Below are 7,582 nucleotides of genomic sequence, written 5' to 3'. Positions count from 1 at the left end.
AAGAACTCAATTGAGTCTTGACTAACTTGAAGATGAATTTATATCTTTTCTTGTAAATAATAGTGCTTAATTTTAAAATATTTTATTTTTAAGACTAAAATATAAGGGTTTTTTCTTTTTAAAAGAAACCTTTTAACAGTATGATGTTTGGTCTGATTAAATAAACAAATAATTTTTTTTTAAAAAATTATGATAAGACAATATTCAAATTAAAATAGTTTTTAATTATTAAATATGATAGCAGAAAGCATTTTTGATAAAATATTTTATGATGGAATATTGATGCTACGAAGTCTTTGTATTAAGTATTAAAAAAAAAAAATACTAACCATTTATGAATAAATATTTTACTCATTTAATTGTATAGTTGAGATGTTTAAGTCTTCTTTTACAAATGATTATTTTAGTGATTCATTAATTTCATAGAAAATTAATTTGTCCAATACTAGAATTTTTTATTTCTTTCATAAATTAAAAAAATATTTAAAAGACTAAACGCAGCACATAATTCTTCGACCATTCATGATTTCTAGTGACAAAGTCTTAAAAATAAATAAATTAATTAAGAGATATTATTATTTCTTTTTTTAAAATACATATATTGTTGTTATCACTGCGTGTTAATTAAATTTCTGTTTTAGCAATTATTATTTTTTTTTTTTACTTCTTTGACACTAACGAGAAAGCTTTTTATAAGGGAAAAAATATTATTTAATCATTATATTTTAACAAAATTAACTACTTATTTTTTTACTTTGAAAATAAATAGTTTAGTCACTATATTTTGTTTTTTTTTTAAAACTATATATCTATTCGTCAAATTTTCTGTTAGTCAAGAGATTTTAGTATTAATCAAACTATTATTTAATCATTTTATTTTAGTGAAACTAATTAGTTGGTCTATTTATTTTTGAAAAATACTATTATTTAATCTTTTTATTTTAGTAAAACTAATTAGTTAGTTTATATATTTTGAAAAATATATTCTTAAATAAAAACTAAAAATTTTGTTATACGAAGACTAACTCTAAATTTATATATATTTTTTTTATAAAAAAGTTGTTCAAGTATAATTTCATTTGATTTTTTGGGTATTATTTTTGTGTTTTCTTTATTGGAAATCAATTTTTTTAGATTATTACTTTAATTACTTAGAGATTTTGATAAAGTATCATTTTTCAATAAAGAAAACACAAAAATAATATCAAGAGAATTAAATAAAAATATTTAAACAATTAAAAAAATATAAATTCAAATTTAATCTCTATATAAAAAAAATTCTTTTTTTATTTAAAAATGTATTTTTTAAAATATAAAAATTAACTAATTAATTTTACCGTAATATAGGAATTAAATAGTAGTATTTTTTTAAAATACACAAGTAATTAATTAATTTTATTAAAATATAAAAATTAAATAGTAATTTGACTAACACTAAAATTCATTGACTAATGAAAAAAATTAACAAAGGAATTAAATAATTTAATAAACTAAAAATAGGAAAACTAAAGTGTGTTTTTAAAATAAAGTATTAAATACTTAATTTTGTTAAAATGCAAAGACAAAATGATAATTTTTCGTTGCATTAACGAAATCTAGTTAATATATATATAAAGGAAAATTAATTTAGGGCTTTATTATGATTTTAGAACTGCAACAATATTATTCCTTACGCAAGATAATACAAAACAACAAAATAAGAATAATATTTAATAAGATAAAAAGAAATAATATATATATATATATATAATGAATTTTTTGGGTTCAAATTACTTCGAGCAGTAAATTATTTATTATTATTATTTTAATTGAGTTGAGTCATTTTAAGTTATGGATTAATTTGAGTTATCATTAAATTGATATATAATTTTTTTTAAAATCAAATTCATGTTAATTTATGAATTGCAGCAATTTTAAGTCAAAATGTTAATTTATTTTAAATATTTTTTATTAATTTAATTTTTAAATTAAACTTTTAATTGAATGGGTCAATTGAAATAAGTTAGCTCTGATTAGATCATATTATTTATTGAATTGACTCCTAATTAAACTCAATTGTATAAATTATTTGATTTCGGATCATTACAAATTTTGTTATAATTAAAATTGATTACATATTACTTCAAATCAGATGAAGTGAAATCAAATTTACAAATCCAATAAAAAAATTCCCACATCTTGACCGTACAGGGAAAGGACAACTGCATAGATATATGCATTTCAAATTATTGTATTGTATGCATTAAAAATTAATCACGAATAGTTGATCAATAATTGTATGCATGAAGCCATCGTTGATGCTATTGCCAAGCAATTATGCATTATTATAATGATGTCCAGAGAAGAAGACTTCTACTAATACCCTATTTAATACGTAATTTTTAAAAATTTGACATAATTAAGATCCATGTCTTCTTCGAAAAATCTCGGGGTTTGTTGCCATTTAGGGTTTTTCTTTTTTTTATTTTATTTTATTTGTGTCAAGGATTACTATGTAAGAAAGATTTGATTCAATTTAAGCTTAATGCTCGATTTGTTCCTGTAGGTTGTTGAGCATATTCAATTGAGTCCACTTTCTACTTTTAAATCAAATTAATAAAAAAAATTTTAATTTAAACTCAATTAAAAAGTTTAAGTGTATAGAGTAACAAGTAAAAAATTAAGAATATTACACAAATGAAGTGATTTATGATAAAATGAAAACGGGCAATACTGTCGAGTTTATGATATATCTATATCGTAAAAATACTAAATTTATAAATAATATAATTAACAAATTAATACTAGTAAAGTTTTTCAAAAGATAAAATTATTACATTTAAGTTTTACAAACCCATTGGTTTAGCTCATTTATAAATTTAATATTAGGCTCATGAATTAGTTTGTATATGTGTTATAATTTATTATTTTAATAAATTTATTTATGCATTAATTATATTAATTTAATATTTGGATAAAAAAAATTAGCATCATAATAGTTGTTAATAAAAATATAATTTTTTTATAATTTATATAATGAATTGCTGTGTGAAAATGTATAATTCTTTTATTTAGTTGTTTTTACAATCTTGAATTTTTATCTTTATTATTGTAGATTTTTTAAAATTTTCTGGATTCCAGTTCAGGTACTTGATCCGTTTATACAATTTTATTAATTTTTTAGAAAATTATAAAAATTAATTGAGTTTGAGCATAATCAAATAATATGTGGATAGTAATCATGGAATTTGGAATAAATAATTAAAAATAAATTTTAATTAAATTTGAAATGAATTCAAAGATTGTGTATATTATATTTATTTAACTTAAATATCCAAATCTTATGAATATTTTATTTATTGTCATTCTTAAATGCGTAAAAATAATTATAATAAATAAGAAATTTCACATATTTTTCAAATTTTCTATTAATTTTCATTTCAGTTAGTTATCCAGTATTTTTTTATTAAATTTTAAATTTTATGAATTATTTAAATTTTATACTAATTAAAATAAATTATAAATTATTTTAAAGCAACTGAAATCAGACTAAATTAACAGGTCAAATTAAGTACCTTTTATTTGCTAGAATGACCATATGCTATGAAAGGACAAATGAATACATATATGCATGTCAATTTATTGTATATATACAATAATATAAAATTAATAATATTCTTTTATTGGAAGACTTGTTCAATGGTCGTCAGAAATTAATTTGATCATCAATTGTATGCATCAGATCATAGTTGAAGATTTCACCATGATTGGGGCTTTTGCTAAGCAATTATGCATTATTGTAATGATTGACCATATAAGAAGACTTAAACTAATTATAACCTACACTACAATTTAATCTCAATATTTTTAGATCAATTAATTAATATATATAAAATGTTAAATTAAATGATCAAATCCATAACTCAAGTTAAAAGAATATCAACATTCAATGGGTATTAATTATGTAAAACTAGACCAATTAAATAATTGCTCTTACAAGTGGATATTATTTATTGTACAATTATAAATGTTTAATGTCTAAAAATATCTACTGAATACGATGAGCATGAGATCAGAGTTGTGGGAGAATGGGCAAAATGGTGTAAGTGGGTGTTTATTGAGCAATCAACTTCAACGTGCGAAAAATGTCATATTTACTTTTGACATATATAAATAGAGTAAAATCAATTTCACGCATAAACAAATACATAATTTTTGAAAGGAAAAATTATAATATACTTTAGCACAACCAACAATTTAGGACGTGTTTGATATATTATAGGTTTTTTATTTTTTTATTTTATATATATATATATATATATATATATATATATATATATATTTAAAAAAAACTGGAATTCTAATATTTTAAAATAAAATATTTATTAAAATCTTGAACTCTAAAAACTATATACTCTAATATTTAATGTAAAATTATTAAATTACTAAAAAATAAGAAATATTAGAAAAACATTACGAATTATGTTCATAATATTTAATAAATGCTAACTAGAATCTAATTATTTAATGCATTTAACCTCAACAGTAGAAGTAAGTTAGAAAAAATATAATAAATATAACATATAATGTTTATTAATAAATACATGTAATTACTTGCAAGAGAAAAAGCAATGACGTGGCATAAAATTTGGGGTATAAAATAGTCTAAAAGAGGGATTATGTAGTAAATGAATTATATTAAATTATTTATAATTTTTTTTTAGAATTTATATTATTTAGTAATTTAATTTATATTTTATAATTTTTTTTAATCTTTTATTTTAGAAATCAAATATTAAACCACTAGGGATGGATTGTCATATATAAAATTTCTGGTTCCGTCACTGATTATATATATAATTAGTATTAAAATTTTATATATATATATATATATATATATATATATATATATATATATATATATATAATTCTGCATTCAGAACCAGCTCCCACACACCTACATGCACCAAACAATTCACTGATCTTACATTTGATGAAATGCTAATCTGCCAGCTATATAAAGCAACCACAATGAAAATAATCAAGGTTAACAACATTAAAGCTTATACACCAAGCATATCTTTCACATGATTGTCACCCACATACTGATACAGAATAAACCAAGCCAAGAAAAAAAAGGTGTCATTTCTCTTACTCCCACAATAGTAAATGAGTAACGCATTTCAAAAGGAAGATCAACTCATCAAAATGGACAATAGATGCCTCAAGACAATCTATTAGACAATCCAAAAGATAATGATGGCTTGTTGATTCAAATGTAAGACTTCTCATACAAAGAAATTTCAAAATAGAAGTATGCACATGAGAGGAAGAAATAAACCCAGCTTAAGGTGTGCTTCATCCTACATCCCTTGAGAGAATAAAATAAATTGCCTAGGGGAGAATATTATTTTCATAGATGACCTACGTACTGACCAACACCTTGGATGTTATCAGTAGATGATGTGTTTATTCTTGTGTTCATCCTGACATACCAAATGGTGGCCCATTCTTCATACTATTGCATTTCATGGCCTTTTGAACCATATATGCCCCAACTGAAAGGCCAGCTTTGAATGGTAGTTTGATAAGCATTACCATGATAATGAATAAGGAGTACAATCTCACTTCGGGAGAAAAAACTTGTCAAAAAATGCAACATTTACACCACACTATAGGTGCCATTTTCTTCATTACTGTTTTCTTAAAGATGACTCGCAATAAATTAAATACTAAGATTTTAGTAAACTTATATATCACCAGCACAACTTCAGATATGACAAATTTAATTTATGTGAAGTTTATATAACTTCAAGTCTTCAACTAAACCTCAACTAGTTTAGAATTCAGAACTAAGGCTTAGTCGAGTGGTCTGCAAAATCTAAATGGTTAACTGCATAAGATGCTGACAAAAACACAAAAATTATTAAAAATTATGGCAATAAAATGAATCAAATTATTGATAGTGATGAAACAAACTCGACATATCCACACAAACAGACGTAAAACCTCATATCCACCAAAACATACAAATCTATTGCTTCAACAGATTCTAGGAAAAAATAAATATTAGAATAGCACAACTTTAGATATGACAAATTTAATTTATGTGAAGTTTATATAACTTCAAGTCTTCAACTAAACCTCAACTAGTTCAAAATTCAGAACTAAGGCTTAGTTGAGTGCTCTGCAAAATGTAAATGGTTAATTGCATAAGATGCTGACAAAAACGCAAAAATTATTAAAAATGACGGTAATAAAATGAATCAAATTATTGATATTGATGAAACTAACTCGACATATTCACACAAACAGATGCAAAACCTCACATCCACCTAAACATATAAATCTATTGCTTCAGCAGATTCTAGGAAAAAAAAGATATTAGTATAGCAATAAAATAATCGGTCACCCCAATATGTAAAGTTATGAAATTGAGCCTAATTACATGTAAAGAATTGGTTCAAATTTGTAAGCCAATCAACCAAAACTCAGATTCTTTCTCCTTTTCAACAGTAGCAACAGAATAGATAAGGTGAGACAACGTGTAGTCAAGCAACTAGCAAGATTTCCAATTGATAAAACGCAACTAAAAAAAAAAAAAAAAAGATAATAGAAGCACAGAGCAGAATTAATTACCTTGGGGGTGTTCGGATTTTGGCTTCTTTGTGAAGGAATGAGGAAACGAGAGAGCCACGGTTGAGTGAGACTTTTGAATCTTGAATTTGACAGGTAGAGCCACACCCACAAACGCAGTCACACAGCAAAACTCGACACAACAGTTTGGATTTGACAGAGGAGGGAGGCAAGGTGGAGCAGGAGAAGGGAAAATCGACTGTCGATAGTTGAGACTCAAAAATCGACAGCGTTGGTGGAGAATTAAGCTGAGGATGAGACCTAAGATGAGATTAAACTCAAAAATCGATGGCGTTGGTGGAGAATGAGATGAGATAAGATAGACACCAAGGCAAGCAGCGGAGAAGAAAAGGAAAGAAAATGAAATTTTAGGGCTTCAAATCAAAGACAAGTAAGGTGTATGAAAAAACGACAGAGTAGAAATAAAATATATAATAAATAAATTTTGAAATTGAAATCCATCGGTTTCTAAGTATAATTGTAGATATTAGAAATCGACGTGTATCAATTTTTATTTTGATTTTAAAATTTAAAAATTAAAATAAAAATTATATTAATTTTGAAATTGATATAAATTAATTTTTAAGTATGAATAGAAAATATATTTATTTTCAAATCAAAAGCAATCGATTTTTAAATTAAAATAAAAAGAATTAAAAATTGACTAAACTTGATTTCTAAATTTACTTTAGAATTTATGAAATAAAATATACAATAGATAAAATTTGAAATGAAAGGTTATCGGTTTCTAAGTGTAAATGTAGAAATTAGAAACCGACGAAATTTCTATTTTAACTTTAAAATTAAATAGATAAAATAGAAATTATATTAATTTTGAAATCGATATAAATCGGTTTCTAAATATTAATAGAAAATACTTTTTATTTTGAAACCGAAAGTAATCAGTTTTTAAATTAAAATAGAAGAAAGTAGAAACCGATTGGAATAGGTTTCGAAATTAACTTTA

At 23.2% G+C, this 7,582-nt stretch overlaps 1 long non-coding RNA gene across 1 annotated transcript; it reads right to left on the bottom strand.

The window, feature by feature from the left end:
- Positions 1-5,216: 5,216 nt before the first annotated feature.
- LOC110665148 (uncharacterized) lies at positions 5,217-7,037 on the bottom strand. The gene is made up of 2 exons (XR_002496817.2): positions 6,619-7,037; positions 5,217-6,166 (listed from the first exon to the last, which is right to left on the bottom strand). It is a non-coding gene; the product is annotated as an uncharacterized LOC110665148 (long non-coding RNA).
- Positions 7,038-7,582: the final 545 nt, after the last annotated feature.

The sequence above is a fragment of the Hevea brasiliensis genome, unplaced genomic scaffold, assembly GCF_030052815.1.
Source record: "Hevea brasiliensis isolate MT/VB/25A 57/8 unplaced genomic scaffold, ASM3005281v1 Scaf1, whole genome shotgun sequence".
NCBI classification, from domain to species: domain Eukaryota; kingdom Viridiplantae; phylum Streptophyta; class Magnoliopsida; order Malpighiales; family Euphorbiaceae; genus Hevea; species Hevea brasiliensis.
This window is presented reverse-complemented; position numbering and strand designations above follow the sequence as displayed.